At 37.9% G+C, this 23,316-nt stretch overlaps 1 long non-coding RNA gene across 1 annotated transcript; it reads left to right on the top strand.

Moving 5' to 3' along the window:
- The first annotated feature begins 5,737 nt into the window (after positions 1–5,737).
- On the top strand, positions 5,738–19,650 carry LOC143664738 (uncharacterized). The gene is made up of 3 exons (XR_013166580.1): positions 5,738–5,793; positions 10,744–10,799; positions 19,607–19,650. It is a non-coding gene; the product is annotated as an uncharacterized LOC143664738 (long non-coding RNA).
- Positions 19,651–23,316: the final 3,666 nt, after the last annotated feature.

Raw genomic sequence — 23,316 nt, 5'->3', positions numbered from 1 at the left:
GAAAACAATGCTGTGTTATGTACACACATATATGTGGACATATAATAAATGTGCCCTGAAGAGGATGTACATTCCATTGCATGACTTAATAAGAAGTGCAAGTTGCCTTTTACATGTTAAATAGTTTGTCTTTCCGTCTACATGTATAGTGATAAATGATTGTGTATAGGTGTATGGTTTTTCTTCAAAGAAGGTGAGCAGAGTCAAAAGGAATGCCCATCAGCCATGTGGCTAGAAAGCCAGGTTAGCAAATGGCCAGGACAGAGGGGCAGTGCTTGTACACGTGCGATTTACGTCACGGCGCAGCCCGGTCCTGGGACAGGTTAACACTGTCGACGAGAATTGCAGGTTAATAATGGATGGGATATTTCCACGCCTATCACTAGCACCATCAGGTATAACCATTTATTTTTTTCTATATACTTATTTTAGAAATCATTTAATCCACCATGGTTACCTCCAATAGCTCAAAACAATATTCAACAATTCATAAACTTGAACAGGCTAAAATATTAGAATGACTGGCATTTATTCAAAGACTGTCTGTGATACATCCTCCTTAGACTGACAGTTAAGACTTCTGAAAATTGGTCCCAACCTGTATTTCCTGATTTTCTTGCCACTATACCTCCTTTTGTGCATCCTGTGTTCTAGGTTAATGGAACCACTCGCTCTTAATCACACTACTGTCAGACTTGACGTCCTTTGTCCCAGCCCTTCGTGTTTAAAGACCATCAATATTTCAAGCCTCCCACATTCCACCTCTGAATTCTCATAGTGGGTTTTCCTTTTTTGAGTCCAACAGATAACAGGACTTCTATATAGAAGATCAATTAGAATTGCCAGGAAAAGCTACTGGTACTAATCAGTGAATTCTGCAAGGGTTTCAGGATACACAAAAGGCATTGTACTTACATGTTTTAACAACAAACAATCAGAAATTGAAATGAAGAAATAATGTTTACAATAGCATTAAAAATGTAAAATACCCTAGGACAAATCTGACAAAAGTGGTTCAAGATCTAAACAAAAAACTATGATACTTGTTGAGGAAAAATTCTAAAAATGAATATTTAATATATGGAGAGATACACTGTACTTTTGGTGCAGAAGCTCAATATTATTAAATATCAATTATTTCTTAACTTACTTATGACTTCAATCTATTCCCAATAAAATCCCAGCAAGACATTTTGTAGAACTTGACAGGCTGATTCTAAAATTCATATCAATATTCAAAGAACCTACAATATTAAAAAAACTTCTTTCAAAAGAACAAAGTTGAAGGACTACCTTTACTTGACTTCAAGACATATTTTAAAGATATAGGAATCTAGAAAGTGTGATATTTGCATTGTAGAAGAATACATTAACAAAACAGAAAAGAAACTCCAGAAATAGACCCATAAGTAGAAAAGACAACCGATTTTCTGCACAGATGCAAAGGAAATTCAATTGAGAAAGGAGAGACTTTAAAAAAAATTGTGAGTTTACAGACCAATGATGCATAAAATAAAGGATTAGCATAAACCACCCTACCACTTACACCTTGCATTGGTGGGAGCATTTGTTATAATCAATGGTAGCACTTTTTTGTAACTGTATAATTTTTTACAATAATTGTAATTTTTTTCAAGAATAGTTATCTTTGTTACAGTTGATGCAAAATTATTAAAATAGTACTATTGACTATTGTCCATAGTTCACAGTAGGTGTATTTTTCCCCCAAATATCTTACTGTTATTAACATCTTGTATTAGTGTCATACATATGTTCTGATTCATGAGAAAACTTCTTACATTTGTACTATAAAGTATAGCCCATCATCTCCAGTTACACAGTCCTATGCCTTATCTTTCCTTTTTTTTTTTTTTGCATGGGCAGGCATAGGGACTCATACCCAGGTCTCCGGCATGAAAGGTGAGGACTCTGCCTGCTGAGCCACCATGGCCTGCTGAACCTTAACTTTTAAGTTTCACTCTAGTAACATATGTGACCTGTTTTGGGCCCAGACTGAGTTCATGCAAAGCATGGGTCAGTGCTACCACAAGACTGAAAAACATGCCAGGCACATATATTGTTCATCAATTCTGCCTCAATAAAGTTGTAAAAGCAAACAGATAGACTGACAACGTGTTGCAAAGAGATTCAACTATATGCTCTTTACAAGAGATACATATAAAACATGAAAGTTTGAAAGTAAGAAAGGCTATAAAATTGTATTCGGATACTAACCCAAAAGAAAGTTACCCAGCCATGTTACTATCAGAAAAATTGATTTTAAGGCCAAAAACATTATCAGAGGAAGGCAGGTAAAATTTATAATGATTAAATTTCCTTTTTTATGGGGATATTAAAAAATGTATATTTGTATAAACCTAATTGATTAGTCTAAGATTATAGAACTACAAGGAGAAATATAATAATCTTTAATCATTGTAGGAGATTCTAACAAACTCAGTAATTGATAGAACAAGTAAAAATTAGTAAGAAAGTTTGAAATACAGCTTTAATTACCTGGAGGACTGTTGCTCCAATTCAACTTTTCAAATGCATATATTCCACAATTTTCTTCACTCAGTATTGTCTATTAACCTTCTCTGGAACAATTAAATAAAAACAGTTGTACCTCCTGGATTGAAAAAATGTTTATCTTAGCTCTCACATTTTCTTTATTGTATTCTACCTGCTCTGAGTATCTTTCTCACACCTCTTTGGTGAATTCTTAATTTTATTACTATGTTTTTTATTTTCAGTGATTTCTTCTTATTTTCCTAAGTGCTCCTTTTCAAACACAAATCTGTTAATATTGTGCATTTGGTGATACTTCACTCTTCCTCTGTAGTTACATGGTCAGATATTTAATAAAAGCTGTATATTAAGAAGGAATGGATATAAATAGGTATCCTCTGTTTGTTGCTATCCTGATTTTTTTTAAACATATGCAATATCTTTTTGAAACTTCCTGAAAATAATAATCAAAGTGTACTTAAAAATATCTGTTGTTCCCTGAAACATCTCTGCTTCCTCTGGGGTCAGGTTTTCTTTGCACATTCGTCTTTTTCTTTTAACTATCGGCTGTCTTCAACTGTCTAGTGGTTGTCAATTTCCCAGTCTTATTTAAGAATGAATCAAGTGTTGACTGATTACGGGCTTGGAAAGAGGAGGATTTCACTCTGTGTTAATCACATTCATGTGAGTGTCCTAATTAATTTATTCAGTATCTTTAAAGAAAACTCTTTTGCTCTTTGTTGCCATCATGTTTTGATGTTGGCTTGGCAGTAAAGGACTAGATGGTCAAGAATTGTTGTTTTGGTTTGCTAAAGCTCACGAAACGCAGTGTATCAGAAGGCTTTTAAAATGGGGATTTATTAGCTTACAGCTTTCCGATTCTAAGGCTGTGAAAATGTCCAAATTTAGGCATCAACAGTATGATTCCTTTTCCATATATCATTTACCAGCGAGCTTGGGCTCCTCTGTCAGATTGCACACGGCAGCCTCTGCTGGTCCTTCTCTCCCAGGTTTTGTGCTTCCAGCTGCTGGAAGCTGGAAGTGGCTTTCTCTTGGCTGCTCGGAGTCTCCTCCAAATTTCATCTGTTAGCTTCTGTATGTTTTATCCTCTTGTAAAGGACTCAAGTAAGAGGATTAAGGCCCACTTTGAATGAGGCGGGTCACATCTCAACAGAAATAATCTATCAAAGGGCCCCACCCACAACAGGTCTACACCATAGGAATGGATTAACTTAAGAACATACTTTTCTGGGGTTCATAAAGCCTCCAAACCAGCACCACAATTGTACACAATTTTTTTTTGGAGTGGGGGTGTGCTGGGGGGGGTTATGTCTTAGGGGAAGTGTTTGGAAGATTTTCATGTATTTAGATTTAAAATTAAATTCTTTGTTGGAGCCCCTCTAGCATTCTGACAGGTTGCCTCCTTCTCGTCTGAAGCCCCCTGTCCATGAGCATCCTGAGTGGGGGCTACTTCCCGTATTCTTTTTACCCATCATCATCCACAAATCTGTTAATATTGTGCATTTGGTGATGCCTCACTCTTCCTCTGTAGTTACATGGTTAGATATTTAATAAAAGCTGTATATTAAGAAGGAATGGATATAAATAGGTATCCTCTGTTTGTTGCTATTACATGGAATCTAATCAACACTTTTGAAATTTAGTCAGTATGTCAAACTCTTAAAAAATCAATAACTGAGATTATTCAATGTTGGTTATTATAACATTGGTCCATTGCTAATATTCTGGACTTCTGTTCCCAAACTTCTAGTATGAAGCTTCTATATGAGCAAAGACATGTTTATTATTTGATATATACTTTCTTTCATATTGCAGGCAGGAGAAGTTCATCTATTTTTAGATCATAACATTCATGGTTTAAATTCAGTTAGAGTCTTATGTGGGTCCCTGATAATCTATAATTAGCATGTTATCAAAGAGTATGCCATAAAAAAAATCACCGACACAATGACAACCTGAAATGAAAAACTTGCAGAAAAACTTGTGGTAGCAGGCAAGTATATAAGGTTTAAGTGTGCAAGTGCTAATTAGTAGGAACTGCTAAGTAATTGGTTAAAGTACTGCAAAGAAAAGAAAACATAGTTGAAATGTTAAAAGTCTGTTAAGCCACAAGAATACTTCTGCAAGATGAGGCTGTCAGGAGAGGGGTTGTGGAAGCTGTAATTTCAAGAGTTATTCCAGGCTAAGAGGTGACACCTGTCTATCGGGGAAATAATTAAAAAGTAATGATAGCAATACTGGCCTTCCACTGCAAGATGAGGCTATGGAGAAACCTTGCATGCCTCAAATGAGTCCATATGTATTCATAGCTGCCATCATCCTTACACTTCATAGAATCTCATTTCTTATTGGCTGAACCATGTCAGAGCAAATCAACTTTTGATTGATGGACACCAGAGCTGCTGCTTGTGTTTCTGTAGATGGGGGAGAAGCAATCAGCAGGGAGTCCCTGGGTATAAAAATCCTGGGTGAGGTGCTCTGTCTTTCCAAAGTGAAATCGATTAAGCAGAAGGTTCTCATCCTCCCTCCCCCCACCTTCTTTTCAACAGTGTAACTGTGATTGAGGAAGATTCTGGGCATTATTTTCTGTGTCCATTTTACATGAAATTTTCACCTGACTTGAATGACGCTCCTAAAGAACAGGAATGGACTGGTAATTGTTAAATCCTCTGCAGCCCAATAATAACTTGTTCTGTATAAAAATGAGGATCCCATGACAGTGAAAATAGATGTTACCATCTTATATTCACACAAGCCTGTGAATGAAGAATGCCTCCAAGATGCACGTTTATACAAACGTTTCTTTATTAAGGATTTAAAATGCTTTAAAGCAAAGTATTCCGCTTAGGCAATAGCTTAGCTGGAGAAGGTGGTGATCTAAGGCTCAAACTCAAGTTCACCATATTTGAGGGACTCTGGGTTTCAGATAGCACTCACATGACGTGTCAGCACGAGGGGAAGGAATTGTAGAAGAAGAATAAAAAGGATTGGAATCCCAGAATTGGGGGCCAAGAGGAGTTTATAAACTGAAAAAAGACAAAACTGTTAAGGAGTGTTTGAAGGATTATGCTGAAAGCTCCATAAACTGTGATAATCTAACTAACGTAAATAGTCCAACTGTATAGGGCTGGTTCCATGATATTTAATCACAGTCTAGTAAAACTTAAGTATGCATTTTTGTTTGTTTGTTTTGCAGCGCTGGACTGCCATCGATAAATTACCCTCCTGGAGGAGTAAAATGGAAAGGTCTTGTGAACAAAGGTAAGTGAAGTAAGAGTATACATCTACTTTCTTTTACATAATTAGTGGTGGTGATGGAAAATTAACCTGAGGCAAACAGTAGGAAAAATCTTCTGTGAGAGTTTTGTACAAGGGAAGTCACCCTGAAGTTACTGAAGAGAGTGCTCGGCTACTCTGAAATTGGCTATGATGATTATTGGACTGGAAAAGAGGACTTTAAATTGTTGGAACGGGTCTCAAAGTTCTGATGTGTTGGTGGCATGGTTAGAAATGAACACAGGACTTATTCAGAGTCAAAACATCACTTTTCCTACCTTACCTCTAGCTTCGTTGTACCGGGCAGGTCATAATTTTCTGAAATGCAGATTCTTGAACTACAGTGAAATCTGGGAAATGGCATCTGTTCTGCTTACCGCATAGAACAGTGCCCAGATTAGATACTGTAGGGACATGACACCAGTTTCCAAAGAATGAAAGTTTATTGAAATTCCACCTGTTACCGTTATTTTAAAAATAATTTCTAATGAAAGTGAAAAATGTGAGCAGAAATGACGTCCATCATAGTTCTCCTGGAGTACGAACTCTAGTACTGGAATGCGGAAGTGCCCGTCAGTTCAGAAAATTAGGGACTACCTCCTATAAAAAATACATGCTCCATACAGATGGGCTAAAGGAAAATCTGTTATTAGAAGTAAGTGGTCAATTGATCATTGGAATCTTGATCTTTACTGGTTTTCTTCTCTCTCTGGTCCTAAAGACATCTGTTTTTATTTGGAAAAGATGGGGCTGCTTCTGTCTGCTTGACAGAAACCGAACAATTCTGTTGTGCTGGTTTGAAAGGATATATGCCCCCTAAGAAAGCCATGTGTTAATATAAATCCCATTTCATAAAGGTAGAATAATCTCTATTCAATACTGTATATTTGAAACTATAATGAGATCATCTCCCTGGTTGATGTAATTTAGTTAAGAATGGTTGTTAAACCAGATTAGGGGATGACATGTCTCCACCCATTTGAGTGGATCTTGATTAGTTTCTGAAGTCCTATAAAAGAGGAAATATTTTGGAGATTCAGAGAGATTCAGAGAGAGCAACACTACAAAGCAGAGAGCCCACCAGCCAGCGACCTTTGGAGATGAAGAAGGAAGACACCTCCTGGGGAACTTCATGAAATAGGAAGCCAGGAGAGAAAGCTAGCAGATGATGCCGTGTTCACCATCTGCCCTTCCAGCTGAGAGAGAAGCCCTGACTGTGTTCGCCATGTGCCTTCTCACTTAAGAGAGAAACCCTGAATGTCGTTGGCCTTCTTGAACCAAGGTATCTTTCCCTGGATGCCTTTGATTGGACATTACTATAGATTTGTTGTAATGGGGACATTTTCTCGGCCTTGGAACTATAAACTAGCAACTCATTAAATCACCCCTTTTAAAAACCATTCTGTTTCTTGTATATTGCATTCCGGCAGCTAGCAAACTAGAACATCTGTCTTTCAGGCTCTTGGTGCAACACCTTCCGTAGGCACTGAGTCCCATGACCGGGCAGCGGCAGCTGGTTTTCCTCCACAAGCTACAGGAGGCCATAGATGCTTTCCCAGGGGTGGTTCAGTCTATTTCAGGGGAAGGTCAGTCTTTCAGTACAGGCAGAGAGAGAGAGAGAGAGAGAGAGAGAGCGACAGGGAGGGAGGGAAAGAGAGAGAGCGAGCACTCTATTGTTTACACAGATCTGATCTCAGAAAAATTGCATAAGGAAGTGAACTCCAAATCTGTCAGCTTCATAAACAATGCCACGAACCAAAAGAATGCTGTTTTCCCTTTTCTAGGGGCTGAGTTAAATCAGGCCTGAAATGGGAAGATAATATTAGCCAAAGTAAAAAGACCACCCACCCAAGAAGAAAATGATTTGAGGCTCTGCCACAAATCTGATGTAGAGATATCGAACCCATTCTTTATTTCCTTTTACAGCCAATTAGTAGACCTAAAACAACTCGCAGAATTATGGTGGTGGTGGGTTTTTTTTATGCTTTGGGGTGACTGATATACAAAATACTCTGAAGTCCTTTATTTTCCAGTAAAAACTTTTCTCTGCAGCATTTTTCTCCTGCTAAATGCTTTTCACGACTCATCTGGAGAACATAATGTTAGTTTGTACACAGTCCTGGAGTTGAACCCGGGTCTCCCACATGAAAGGCAGGAATCGTAACCACTGAGCCACCTGTACACCCTTCCCTGTAGTCACTTTGAATCACCAAAGGATGTTAGTAAGATTGTAGCCTGAAACTTCTAGGTAGTAGAGCATCTAATAAATGTCTAAAGGTCTGGCTTGCATTCTTGTCATTGCCTGTGGCCACATATATCACACCCACGTGGATAGCCAATAGTTGTTCTTCTCTTGATGGTATCTAAAAATATAAAGATGTTAATGGACTCCTAGGGATCAGGTTTATGAAACACTTTAAACTGTTTGCAGAAACTTCTCACATACTTTATTTCAACTGCACATTTTTTTCCCTCCAGAGTGACTTTATCCTATGAAAAAAAAATACCCATGTTTCCAGGTTCATTTAAATTAATGGGCACAATTTGGGGTGAAGCCAAGATACAAAAGCTGCCATAAGATTTCTGTCATTGGTCATCTACACCATTATACCCAGTGGAAGAACTAAATGGAAATTCACTAAACTAAATGGAAGTCAGCTGTCATTTCTCTGAAGTCTAGAAAACTTTCTGAGCCTGAAAGTTTTCATTATCACTTATGTCAATATCCAGGATAAAATTCTCTCAGAATAAATGTAAAAGTTACTTAAATGTTTTAGACAATATGGACTTTCACATCATAAATAATGTATTTCCTGCCTGCTCCTCACATTGAAAGCTGGCCTTTAATAAGTGTCTATCTGAAATGTATTTTGTAAATACCCAACAATTCTTTTGATTGAGAGTTTGTAAAAAAACAGTGAAGAAATTCTTGGTATGGAATGTTCTTCTGGGTATCGATTTTCACAAACCTACTAGATGTGGTCAAAGTTCCATGAACTCATATTGGCAAATGATATGTCAGCTATTAACACCTGGTAGGAAAATCCACTGCCCCTTTGAACTAAATTTTGAAAGAGAAAATGGCTCATAAAGGTTTATAATTGAAAGGCCCTTAGAAACTTTCGAACCCAATCCCTATTTATACAGATGGGAAGACTGAGACCATAATGGCCCCAGCATCCTGATCCAAGGCCAGGGTCAGAGGGCAGCATGCGTGATGCCTGACCTCCAATCTGGCATCCCCTCCGGCGTCCAGCACCTCCTGGAAAGGGGTCAAGGGGTGTCCAAATGTGAAGACCCGATGGGCATTGGTTTTCAGAGTCTGGTGTCCAGACCAGCAGCATCAGCATCAGTTGGAAAATTGTCAGAGATGCAGGTTCTCAGGCCCCACCTCAGACCTGCCCAGTGATAACCTCTGGGGGCGGGACCCAGCAGTTTTGTATTTTAACAAACTCTCCAGGTGATTCTGGTGCATGCCAAAGTTTAAAACCACTGTGATGGGAAATTGTTAGTTCAAAAAAAAGAAAAAAATATATATTTTAATTTTCCCCATTCACAATTACAGTGTATTACAAAATTAAAGGTAATTAATTAAAATTGTAAGGATTTACAATTGCGTTGACCAGGTTTTTTTTTTTTCCATAAAAGCAGTGTAGGAAAACTGCTCTGAAAATCTTCTAATTTAACTTTATTTGCTAAAAGTAGGGTCCTAAAGGGAACAAAACATTTAATATGCTACAGCTGTGATAAAACATTAGCCTTTCAAAAGTAATGCTTATTTTCTGAAAAAGTCCCTCTCCTCAATGCTACGGTTTTCTTTTGTTGAAGTATTACCTGGGCACTGTTGGTTTTCTGAAACAGCTGTTTGTTACCAGCAAGATGGTGGCACAGTAATCAACCCTCCATGAGGGTTGAACATTTTAAAAGTTTTTTGAATAGGTATTTTATATTCTCTTTTTTTTCAAACACAAATGACTTTATCCATTTTATAATTGGCACTGACCTATCACACTTAAAAACTTCAATGGGACTCGAAAATAATTTTATTTCCTAAGAAAGGAAATACTTTAAATATCCATTTAGAATTGCTGATCTTAATCTTATAGTATGCTTTTTTCTATAATGGATGTGTTTTGGTGCCTCCACTGCAAAATCCTTTGCTACACATTCACATAGACTTGTTAATAAATCCATTAATAACAGAAGATGAGCATAGCTTTGGGTGAGTTGTTTTAATGTTCCTGAGCTTTGGTGTTTCATGCGTAAAATGCAGGTCAGAAAAGAGGTAAACGGTGTAAAAGACTTAGAACAGTCAGGATGCAATAAAGGATGGGCTATTATTTTAACATGAACGCAACTGAATTTCCAGTAGATATAAATATTTACTACATAGCTTAAAAAACTGTTCTTTTTCATCTCCCCATCTCCCCAGAAATAATGAAAGTTAGTTTGTTCAGCTGTCTGATAGGAACCTCGATGTCTGAATTTGACATCAACTACAGTCTACAGTCTACAGTCCAACCTCCTCATATAACACATGGGCAAATGGGGGTTGAGGGAGCTTGTGAGACTTTCCTCCAGGCAAGTGTTTTCCAGCTGAGCCAGTCGAGGACCAGGACTTTTTTCACCAATATTAACATCTTTCCATTTATTTGGCTCTTCAAAGTTTACAAAGTCCTTCCTTTGCTTCGTGGCCTTTTTTAATTTTACCACATTACTCAGCTTATAGAGACGGCTTCTTTCCCTCTTCTTTTCTTTGGGAGACCATCTTGAGAGATTTTTGCACCCTCAAATCTCTATGTTTCAGCAGTTGATTCTATACTGAACTTTTAGAAAAAAAGCGTAGACGCATAATCACACACATACAGTGTGTTTTTTCTGTAATACGTACAGTGTATTATTTTCTCATTTTATCCATATATTTATTTTTTTTAGAGGAAGCAGACAGAAAATTTATCGAGAAGACGTGTGACACTCTTGCAAGGATAGAGGTGAGGAAGGCCAGCGGCCACAGGCAGTGTGGGGCCATTTGCTTTTACAGATGAGTTTTACTTACTCCCTTTCTGGTCAGGGCATTTCTTCCCCTCCCCCTTTCTGGTCAGGGCATTTTCTTCCCCTCCCCTTTCTGGTCAGGGAATTTTCTTCCCCTCCCTCTTTCTGGTCAGGGCATTTCTTCCCCTCCCTTCTCTCCAGGGCGGTGCCTGGTGATAGATGATGCATTGGGGTGGGTCGGCTGCCTCCACCCTCTAATGACTCACTCAGGTGGGGGCTGTTTGGCTCTAGATGGGCCCGTTGTCACCGGGTGTTTCTGGTAAGTGGGCAGCTCCCAGGCAGAGCGTCTGTCCAGGACACAGGCCTCCTGACCTTCACTAACCATCCTTGTTTAAGGGTTCCTTCATATTTTTCCCTCTCCCCTCTCTCCCTGCTCTAGCCTGCCCCCAAGTGCCCCCAGAAAGTTCTCGCCCCTTAATCTTAAGGGTTGCTGAGGGATGAGGGTCTGTTTCTGTAGCTGCTTCTGGCTTGTCAGGAGGTGAAGGTCCTGCCTGAACAGCTGAAAATCCTTCAGCCTTGGTTTGGTGTGAAAGAAATTTCTTGTCTGGAAGAAATAAACTTGGTGAGATGCTTAAACATGCAAGGGCCAATTAATAGCAAGAGGACAGAAATGAGTGGCTTAGGAGACGCATTAGCCAAGTGCGACTGGGGAAGAGGGAAGGGAGTGACCATCTTTCAGGTCCAAGTGTGGGCGGCTTTTTCCTGCGTAACTGGAGAGTAAGAGGATGCATGTGCTAAGTTCAGGGGCGCAGGAATGAGGCTTACAAGGGGCTTGACTGGGTTGCAGCTTTGGCTGCTGTGGCCGCCTGATTATTCCCTCGGGAGAGGTTGGTGTTAATTTTCTGATGGTCAGGTCAATGAATTACTGATATTTTTGTTGTTGTTGTTGGTACAGCATGGCATTTAAGAGACTAAGTATCTCTTGGTGGTATTTAACTCGGAGAAAGCTTCGCTCTTTCTACATTCCTACATAAGCACATAGGACTAGGAAGGCACAACCTTTTCCTAGTTCTAGAGCTCAGGTGAGGGCAACTAGTTTTGCTTTCTGAGCTAAAGTCCCTGGGGGCAGGGCTTTGGCTTATTAAATTAGGAACCCTCATTACTTAAGAGAATGGCAAGAATTCCCTGTGTGGGGAAGTTTAATAGTTTTATGTTTTTTTTTTTTTTTTAGTTTAAGGGTATTTGCGAATATATATTATTTATTTATTTATTTTGCTTAAAATACTCTGGCTCTTTTTTTGTCCTCACACGAAAGTTTTAGCATATAGACAACATTAATCTCAGTCCAAACTAGATCCGTATCATTTACATGTTGCTGTATGGAGTAATACTGACTTTCAGAGCTAGAGAACTTTAACTCTGAGTTACTTAACCATCTAGGGAACTGCTAGTCAAAAAAAGAGAAAAGCATCTCAGAGTTTAGAAATAACAGTTAAAGCTTAGGAGTAAATGTGGTTGCTGTAAAGAGCTACACTTTAAGCTTAAATTTTTATAAGCATTATAAATAAATTTATTTTTAGAACTAAAAACATTTGACAAGTATTTTATATTGTCATTATTAATTACAAACCATAGTATAAGTTTTGTATTGTTTTACCTTTACATACTTAGTAGGGTTAGATTAATTAAAGGTAGAACATAGTTTGTATACTTCCTTTGTTTCTCCTTTAAAGTTCTTTTTGTCGAGGATGAAATTTAGATTTATAGCTGATCATCTGTGCTTTTTAAAAGCTTTGGAGTAAAGTAGTATAACTGACAAGTAAATTGGGTTAACATTATTTGTAAATTTTAACATTATATAGGTCAGTATTAGGATAGAAATAATTTCTAAATATGAGAGGAACATTTTACCCTTGCAAGTTTAACTAACAGAAGAATAGAAAATCTTTTGATTATTGTAATACTTTTAAAACACGTTTTTAGGTACTACGTTAGACTACTTTAGCTTTTTACTTTTACAAAGTGAGAGAACAAATCTTTTGTAACAGTTCTCCTTTAAGAATGAGAAGAGCTTTCTTCTGAAATAAAGGATAATAAGGTTAACGTAAATATTAACAAGTGCATTATTTTGATATGATATAAAATTTTTATCTTTTAGACAGAGTACTCAGATGGTTAAGAAAAACTATAACTTTTCATTAATGGCATTTAACAGAAGGCAGCATTGATGAAGCAGACAGAATGCATTTTTATAAACTCTCTATAACTTCTTGTATTCAGCAGTGACTACAGACACAAATGACTTTCTTCAATTCTCCACACTTCCTACATCCATTCAGGACTTGTAGTCAGTAATGATGAAATTCACTTTCTCAAACCTTTTGCAACTTTCCATATCCATTCAAGACTTGTAGTCAATAATAACTACAAAATTCACTTTCTTTTCTCTAACTTTCTATAGCCATTCAGGACTTGTAGCCAATAATAACTACAAAATTCACTTTCTTAAACCTTTTTGCAACTTTCTGTCTCCATTCAGTTAGCAATGATTACAACAGAGAAAATTCACTCACATTAGGAATATGCGAGTTTAGAGAGTTAACATATTGCAAAACTGTACTTTCAGGCAGTTGGAGGTATTTTTAAATTTGTAGGGATTACTTTGAAACCCTTGGGGCAGCATTGTGGGTAGGGTGGGAATCTTATTTTGAAGTCCCTACCATTCGATGGCAATTAGGTCTCTAGAGTTAGGGTGAAGAGGGATATAAAAATGCTATTTTAAGTTTAAGACTGAAAACTTGAATGCAGTCAGGGTTTATTCGCAGGCTAGCCCTGAGATGCTTTCATCCCATACAGATAAGTTTATTTGCTTAAGGATCTTCTCTGGGATACCAAGAGGCCTCGAGGTAGTAGGCCTTCAGGGTAAACAAGGAGTAAACACTAGCTGGGTGTACTAGTCTTAAGGTGGCCCCAGGAAGTGATGAGGATCCCTCCCTAGAATGGGTGGGGCATTCAGGGACCATAAGAAATTGATGGGATCCTAGAATATCCTTGAGCCTACAAAGGGGATGGGTAGATTTTAGTTTTGGCTTTACCATCAACTCCTATAGCTCGGCAAGTCTGAATGGAGGTGGACCCAGAGGGGCAGCTCACAACAGCATGGCTCCAGGGTTAATTAATAATCTTATCTGTCCCATCAGGTATCACCTGGGGCTCCTCTAAATTGTTCAGATATGAAGTCAGCAGAGCCATACTTGGCCTTGAGCACCCTAAATCTTCTTCATGGACTGTAAGCAGAGCTCAAGGGGCTGTTTGGCCCCTCTTTTAGAAGACAGTGCAGTTTCTGGGCCCAAAGCTCATGTTGGTGACACTTGGGTCAAGGCCCCGGGGGGGTCCCAAGGTCAGAGGTTGTCTTGAGATTTCTGGCACCCTCTTTGCCATTGACCTTCTGACCCACAGTGGAAGCAAGCCCCTTTAAGGCTTGCAGCCATGGTGTGGGTGACCCAAGAGGACAGGGTGTTGTTAACAGCGACTGCAATAAGCTGAGCCTGTTCTCTGATCCTTTGCTTACCTCTTTTTGGTTTTTCCTTCTCCTTGACCTTGCTTTGATTGTTAAAGATAAAAAAAAAAAGCAGTTTCTAATAAGTTATTGGTGGGAATTCATGGGCCAGTGAAGACTTTTGCAGCTGTTTCCAGATGTTAGGGGCAGACTGGCTGATGAAATGGATGCTCAGCAAGTTGACGTTCCTGGGAATTTGGGCTTACATTAGTAACTTTTTAAGGCTTACACTAGGCTCCCCTGGAACAAGGCCAGGTTTTCCTCTTTTTCCTGAGTAATTTCCCTTAGCTTATTACATTTAACCAGCCTGGTGGTATATTTTTTCATGCTTTTTTTTAAAAAAAAATTTATTCTTATTATTATTTTCTTCTTTTTCTTTTTTTTCTCATGCTTTTTAACAAACAAGTAATTTCTCCTTTAATGAAAACTGGGACATGGGAATAACACAAACGACAAGTCTTGTTTTAGGTCCTTGTCTCAATAGAGAGCTATAAATATCTGGGCATAGGGAATTTCTGACTACTCTTCCTGTCTTTTACAGACTGGAGGATGGTGTTGTAATTGAGAGTCCCATTGGAGACTGTGCTTCCCTGTATTTTTAGTTTATGTTGACTGTTGGCATTTCCCATTCCCTCTGGAAAAGGAAAAAGAGGAGACCTTTTCTTCTCTATGTGTCCTATTTCCTGAGGGCTAAAATGAGCATAATTTAGAAGAGAAGTTTTATATTCAGCTGCAGTGAGGTTTCAATAAAGACTAAACAAGGATCCTGTGTGTGTGTGTGTGTGTGTGTGTGTGTGTGTGTTGGTATTTAAAAGAGGGTTATTTACAATATTTGCCTCCTTCTGTGAAGAAGAGTCATGGGGAATAAGATTTTGACAGTTTTCCTTGGTGTAACATAAATTGCAAGATCCCTTTATGGGTGGGTGGAAGTGAGGGCCTCTGGCTGGCCCCTCTCCCAACCCCAAAACAAGCAAACAAACAAACAAACAAACAAAAGATCCCTTTATGGGTGTGTCCTGATATAAGGCTATAAAAGCTGTGTATAAGGAATTTCTTGCCACTTTCCTTCCTTCCTCTAAAAGAGATTTAATTGTAACATATGGTTATGGCTGATTGTCCTACTGGTGAGCCAACATTGGCCATTCTCTAGGTGATATTGCAGACAGGCAGTATGCTGCAGAAAATATTGGAGGACCCACCCATTTTTAAGGAAGGGAGATAAAAAGTCAGATTTCTGTTGTACCAGTGCCTGGTGCCCCAGGTTTCCAGCTTTCCCTTCTGAGCACTTATCCCTTAGGCCTATAGAATTAGACTTCCTATCCCTTGGCATCCCTGGGTCCTCAAAGACTCAGGAGATGGATGGTCTGGTAGCATCTCAAAGCTGCTGAGCTGACCCATTCATCTTCCTGGGTGTCTGTGTTCTTAACTTACTCCTAGAATACTGCCTACAAAAACAGTAGCCACAAACAATGAAACCTTAAGGAGGATATTTCCTGGGTGCCAGCCCCAGGTGTTGCCATGATCAAGCTAGAGAGAAGGAACATGAGGCAAGGAAATCAGTCTTTCTAAGAACATGGCTTAATATACTTTTCAGACAATTAAAAAGTCTAGGTATGGACATATTATAGGACCAGGAGTGAGGCTTTTTTCATTCCTCACAGTGCAGATCTTTTTCAGGAAAGCAAATGCACACCCAACAGCCTATTCTCCCCAGCCAATGGTTTCTTCCTGTACTGGACAACACCTTCAAGAGAGCTATAGCTGAACATGCTTGGACTTGAGACATAGTAGTCGATGAAGAGATGGAAAGACCCAGAGAGAAGGATTGCTGGGGCTTTCAATTACCCTCTAAACCTCATTTCTGGCTTCAGGGGAGAAACTCCTATTAGAAAGTACCCAGTTACCATGATCATGAACCAGAGGTGACTCCCTAGGATATTCAACACCATGTTTTGTAGTAGAGTCCTTAGCCCAGAATCCTGTGTTTCAAAAGAAGGAATGTCTCAGAGGGCATAGAAAACCAGACAGAGGAAATAGGAGTTTCTCATGGAGGCATGGGAGAGGACCTTTTAGGAGGAGGTGGAAAAAGGAACAGCACTGTCCAGATGGTTGGAAAGAAGTGCCTCCTGGCTGGCTCACCAAAGTATGTTGTCATATTTCAGCTTCCAATTTCTTGACCATGCCATGAGAAAGAATCCAAGGGCACAGCATAGCATAGAGTGAGCAGAAAATTTATTGAGCACACATGTAAGAGGGCATGCGGGTACTTTCACAAAGACAGAGGTGAGGGAGGGGAAAGGCATGTTCATAACATTTCAATCTTTTATTTTGGAAAAAACTGCAAACGTGAAAGGTAGAAACTGAAGAATAATATGATATAAAATCCTGTATATACATCACCTAGATTCACCAGTTTGTTATGAATTTACCTTATCATATGCTTTCTGGTCTCTCTCTTAATCTCTCTGTCTCTGTCTTTGTCTCTCTATAGATGAGAATTTGTGTATATGTATTTCTATGTACAAAATAATACATATGTATACTTTTTATTATCTAAATATATTTACCAAACCACTTGAGAATAAATTACAGACATTTCGACTTCTCACTCTCATCCTTTGGCATGCTATTTTTAAGGATAAAGACATCCTCCTAAATAACCAAAGTAAAATGATCAAATTCAGGAAAGTCAATATTTATACAATACAATTATCTAATACAGGGTCCATATTCAAGTTTTTCCATTTGTCACTATATCATTGTTTATAAAATATTTTACTGATTTAAGATCCAGTCCAGGGTCACACATGAATGTATGGTTTGCATCTCTCCTTAATCTCCTAAAACCTAGATACTACTTCCACCTTGCTTTGCCTTTTATGATATTGACATTTTTTGGAGGTTTACAGGCTAAGTTTTTGTTTTGTTTTAAGAGTGTTTTTCAATTTGTGGTTATCTGATGGTTTCCTCCTGTTTGCCCTCAGGTTATGTAGTTTCAGAAAGAATTCTATGTAAGGAATGTGTCCTTCGTAGTGCATCATGATGTCAGTTGGTCTCATTTTCTTGACAATTTCAACTTAGATCACTTGGGTTAGGTCTTATCAACCCAATTTTTCTATTGTAAAAGTAACTTTTTCCCTTTGTAATGAGTAAATAAATTTTGGGGAGAACTTGTTGTAATATGTAAATATGATATGTGTAAATATCTTGTTCCCCATAAACTTTCACCTAATGATTTAGCATCCATTGATGACTCTTGCTGGAATCAGTTATTACAATGATAGTTGGAAAGGGTGACTTCTTTTACTCTACCTTTTTTTTACATTGTGCTGTAAAGTGGACTTTTTTCCATTCCAATTGTATTTCATGTATTTATTTGTTGGCTTATATTTTATATCAGTACATATGTAGAGTTTAAAAACTCTTTTGGTTATCAACCACTGTCATTATTCATTTTAATGTTCATATTTTCCTTCATGCGGCCAGTAGGACACCATTTAAGCTGGTTCCTATATTGTTTTAGCATAGCCCCATCCCTATGGGAAATCATGTTATTTTGTCCTGCCTCAGCCCTATAATTTTCAATTTCTCCAGCAACCTCTGTTTTTCTTTTGCACAGAATGGGCTTTATAAACAATGATCAGAGTACAAAGGGATGTCATTTTTCTAAACATTTTAATTGTAAAGAGTTAGGAAATATGTGTAAAAATAAATTGTGAGTTTATACTGATATCTCTAATTCAAAGCCAACACTACGCAGCTCTTGCTTGCTTTCCTCTATCCCATATTTTATCTCTCTTTTCTGACAGTAAGGGTCTTAAGACACAATTATATAAAAATATTTGTTCATTTGCTCAATCTTCAACACAAATAGAATGATTATGTCCTACTGCTAACCAAAAAAAAAAAAAATTACTAAGTCAAGTTCATGATTGATTTAACATTCCTTTTTCCTTTAGTCTAAAGATCTAGGGTCAAGTACCATATTTACTTGAATTAATACTTTTCATTTTCCCCTGTATGGTTATATTATCTTTCTCATATATATATTTAGGGCCATTTTTTCTATTTGTATAAATATTTTGTATTTTTCTCCATCCTTGTTGATATAATTATACTTTTCAAACATATAAAGCATTAACACAGCTCCAAATGTATTAAAAAAGCTATACTCAGAAAGGTGTAATTCACTCTCCTTTCCCTTACTCCTTGTTTCTACACACTCACTGTAACTAAGCAATTTTATTAATTTCTGCTTTTCCTTACTATAAAGCCATTTATGAAAAGATAAATTGTACCCTAGTAGCTGCTATGACAAATATCACACATAGGTTTGGCCTAAAAAAACAGCATTTATTGGCTCATGGTTTTGAGGTGAGGGGAAGTTCAAAACAGAAGCATTCAGCAAGGCCATGTTTTTGCCCCCAAAGTCTGTAACATTCTGGTACTGTCTGCTGGAGATCCTTGGAGTTCCTTGGCTTACATTTCTGTTTCAGGTCACATGGTGTCCACTCCTTTCACTTCTGCTGACTGCTGACTTCTGGCTTCTGCTTCCTCTCCATGGCTTTCTAAGGAGAAAAGGCCTCCAGTAACAGGATTAAGATCCATCCTTTTTCAGTTGGCCATATATTAACTAAAAATAATATCTTCAAGAGGTTCTATTTACTATGGGTTCACACCCAAAGGAATGGGGTTAAGAATATATATTTTTCTTTTTTTTCTGGGATACATAATTCAATTTACCACACTACCTAACATCATATACATGAAAAAATCCCAAATAGCTCAGATTTATAAATGTAAAACATAAAACCATACCATTATTAACAGCAAACATAACAACCATGGTAACCTGAATATAGGAAATATCATTATGATTCTAAATCTACATTCAATAAAACAAAAGTTTGATAAATCTGCCAACATAAAAATTAAAAATACAACAACAACAACAAAAAACAGTAAAGCAAGATAGGAAGACAAATGACATTTGTTTATATGACTATATATATATCCATAATATATAAAGACCTCTTTAAAATCAAGGAAAGGGTGGTACAATGGTGGCTTAGCAAGCAGAATTCTCACCTTCCATGCTGGAAACCCAAGCTTGATTCCCAGAGCCTGCCCATGCAAAATAAAATAAAATAAAATAAAAATAAAATTTAAAAATCAGGGGAAAAGGAGGAGGGGCCAAACTAGAAGCATAGTGAATTAGTGAATTGTGGAATTTAGTTTGCCTTTCAGAGCAGCAAGTAAATAGCCAGGATCTTTATGGAACAACTGCTGGGAGGACATCAGTGACCAGACACACAGCATACACCAGTCTGGACCCAGTGGAACAGCTGAGACCCCACACAGAACTGGAAGTCTCCCAAGCCTTAGAGGTCAGTGCCCCTTCTCAAAGCCAGCTGGTTTCCTGAGGGGAAAGGAAACAGACTTTACTGGTAGCAAGAAATTAACTCAACCAGGCTCCAATTGCAGAATTAATTAACAAATTCTGACTGCTGAAAATAGGCCCTGACCACAGGTAAACCTGGAGTAAGCCCAAAAGGAACCAGGAGTTTTCACCCCAGCAGACAGGGTGAGGGGCTGACAGAAACAAACAAGCAAAATAACCCCAGAGACTTTGTGAGTTGGACAGCACAAAACATTGAAAAAGGGCTGGGTCCCAAGAAAAGGGGAAACATAAAGCTACATACCAACTCCAGTTTTTTTGCTTTTAAATATTTTTATTGAAAAACAACATACAAACACAAACATTTTTAACATACAAACGTTTCATATATGGTGTACAATCAATGGCTCACAGTATCATCACTTAGTAGCATAATCATTACCATGATCATTTTTTAGAATATTTGTATCACTCCATAAAAAGAAAAAAGAAAATACTCATACATACCATGTCCCTTATCCCTCCCTCTCATTGAGCATTAGTATTTCCATCTACCCAATATATTTTAACCTTTGTTCCCCTATTATTTGTTTATTTTTTTATTCATTAAAAAAATTTTTTTTTACTCATCTGCCCATACCCTAGATAAAAAGAACATCAGACACAGGGTTTTCACAATCACATAGTCACATTCCAACTCCAGCTCTTGATTTGAAATTCCAGAGAGTGGGTGGCCCAACTCTGAAAAAGCTTTTATTTCTTAAAACTTATTAACAGCTCTTTAGGTAGAACTGGGAGCATTCTTATGCTCCAGCACTGCCCAACGCAAGGGTGGAACTAAAGCTTGTCTGAGAGTCAAAGTAGCTAGTCAGGTGGAAGGGGTTAATTCTCTAAAGGGCGTATTTTCCCCCAAGAAAAGGGGGTGGGGATGGGGTCCAGCGCAAGTGGTGGCCCTCCTTCAGTGAATCCAGGCCTCAGGGGTTAGAAAACAGAAGCAACCAAAGCCTGCCTAGTACCACAGTCTCTGTCTCAAACCACTGGCAGAGAGAGGCAGCTGTAATTAAAGGGCTCACATCACTTTATACTGGTGGGAAACTGTCAGAAGACATGTACCACATGCTGGGCAGGATAGGAAAAGCACAGAGTCAAGAGGTTTCAGAGGAAAGTCTGATAGCCTGCTGGGTCTTACCCTCAGGGAAACTTTATACTAGCTACTCTCTCCTCCCGAGATATGGGCCTTTCTGGTCTGGGAAAATCCGAATGGCATCAATCATATCTAAGGAGACCCTCCTCAAAAAAAAAGGCTCCATATAGGCAGGGCAAGAAACAGAAAAACAACAACTAAAAAATTCTGATCAGTTAAAATCAGAACCTTATGCTAGAGGTCTAAATAAGTTGAACTGAATGCCAAAGAACAGATAGAGAAAAAAGCCATCCAGCAAGAAAACCCTAGGTAAAAGAGTGAAAACAACTTCCAAAATAAACTAATTAAGGAAATTGAATGCCTAGATGGCAGCAAAAAAAAAAAAAATAACAAATCATACTAGGAAAATAAAAGATGTGACCTAATCAAAGGAACAAACCAACATTTCAAATGAGATAGAGGAGTTGAAACAACTAATTCATAATGTTTGAACAGACATGCAAAATCTCATCAAAAATCAAATCAGTGAGTTGAGGGAAGATATGGCAAAAGAGGTGAAGGAAATGAAGAAAACATTGGGTGAACAAAAAAAAGAACTTGAAAGTTTGAAAAAACAAATAGCAGAACTTATGGGACTGAAAGGCACAATAGAAGAGATGAGAAAAACAATGAGAACCTATAATAATAGATTTGATGAGGTAGAAGAAAGGATTAGTGAACTAGAGGACTGGACATCTGAAATCTGACACACAAAAGAAAATATAGGAAAAAGAATGGAAAAATATGAGCAGGGTCTCAGGGAATTAAATGGCCACATGAAGCACACAAATATATATGTTTTGGGTGTCCCAAGGAGAAGAGAAGGGAAAGGGAGGAGAAAGACTAATGGAGGAAATAATCACTGAAAATTTATGTCTTTGAAAGACAGATCCAAGAAGTGCAGCATATTCCAAACAATATATACACATAGACACATCAAGCACTTATTAATCATATTGTCAAATGTCAAAGAAAAAGAGACTTTTGAGAGGAGCAAGAGAATAGCAATCCATCACATACAAGAGAAGCTCAATAAGATTATGTGTGAATTTCTCAGGAGAAACCATGGAGGCAAGAAGGCAGTGTTGATGATATATTTAAGATTCTAAAAGAAAAAAACTGCCAACCAACAATTCTATACTCAGTAAAACTGTCCTTCTAAAATAAGGGGGTGATTAAAATATTTTCAGATAAACAATCACTGAGAGAATTTGTGACTAACAGACTGGCTGTGCAATAAATATTAAAGGGAGCATTACAGGCAGATAGAAAAAGACAGGGTGAGAGAGGTTTGGAGAAGAGTGTAGAAATGAACACTATCAGTAAAGGTAAAAGAGAAAAAAATTAGATATGACAAATAAAATCCAAAAGACAAAATGGTGGAAGAATATACTGCCTTTACAATGATAACATTAATTGTCAATGGATTAAACTCCTCAATCAAAAGACAAACTGGCAGAATGGATGAAAAAACCAGGACCCATCTATACATTGTCTACAATAGATTCAATTTAGACCCAAGGACAAAAACAGGTTGAAAGTGAAAGGTTGGGGACAGATATTTCATGCAAACAACAATCAGAAAAGAGCAGAAGTAGCTATACTAATATTTGACAAATTAGACTTCAAATGTAAACAATTAAGAGAAAAAGAAGTACCCTCAATCTTGGGGTTCACACCTATGAAATTTATTCTTGCAAAGGAGAAACCAAACCCACTTATAATTATGCTGAAGAGTCACCCCCTGAGAACCTCTTTTGTTGCTCAGATATGGCCTTTCACTCTAAGCCAACTCAGCATGTGAACTCACTGCCCTCCATCTCCCCACCCCACCATGTGGGACATGACACTCAGGGGTGTAAATCTCCCTGGCAACTTGGGGCAGGACTTCCAGGATGAGCTGGGACCTGGCATCATGTGATTGACAAAGCCTTTTTGACCAAAAAGGGGAAGACAGACATCAGACAAAATAGAGTTTCAGTGGCTAAGAGATTTCAAACACAGCTGAGAGGTTATCCTGAAGGTTAGTCTTATGCATTATGTAGATATTTCTTTTTTAGTTTATGGTGTAGTGGAGTGGCTAGAGGGAACTACCTGAAGCTGTTGAGCTGTATTCCAGTAGCCTTGATTCTTGTAGACGATTGTATAACAATATAGCTTTTACAATGTAACTATATGATTGTGAAAACCTTGTGTCTGATGCTCCTTTTATCTGGGGTATGGACAGATGAGTAAAAAAAACTAAGGATAAAAAAATAAATGAATAATAGTGTGGGGGGGGATAGGGGTAAAAAGTTGGGTAGGTTGAAGTACTAGTGGCCAATGAGAGGGTAGGGTAAGGGATATGGGATGTATGAGCTTTTTCCTTTGATTTAT

This window comes from Tamandua tetradactyla, chromosome 20 (assembly GCF_023851605.1).
Source record: "Tamandua tetradactyla isolate mTamTet1 chromosome 20, mTamTet1.pri, whole genome shotgun sequence".
Classification (NCBI taxonomy): domain Eukaryota; kingdom Metazoa; phylum Chordata; class Mammalia; order Pilosa; family Myrmecophagidae; genus Tamandua; species Tamandua tetradactyla.
The sequence above is the reverse complement of the archived record's forward strand: the minus strand, read 5'-3'. Positions and strand labels throughout refer to the sequence as shown.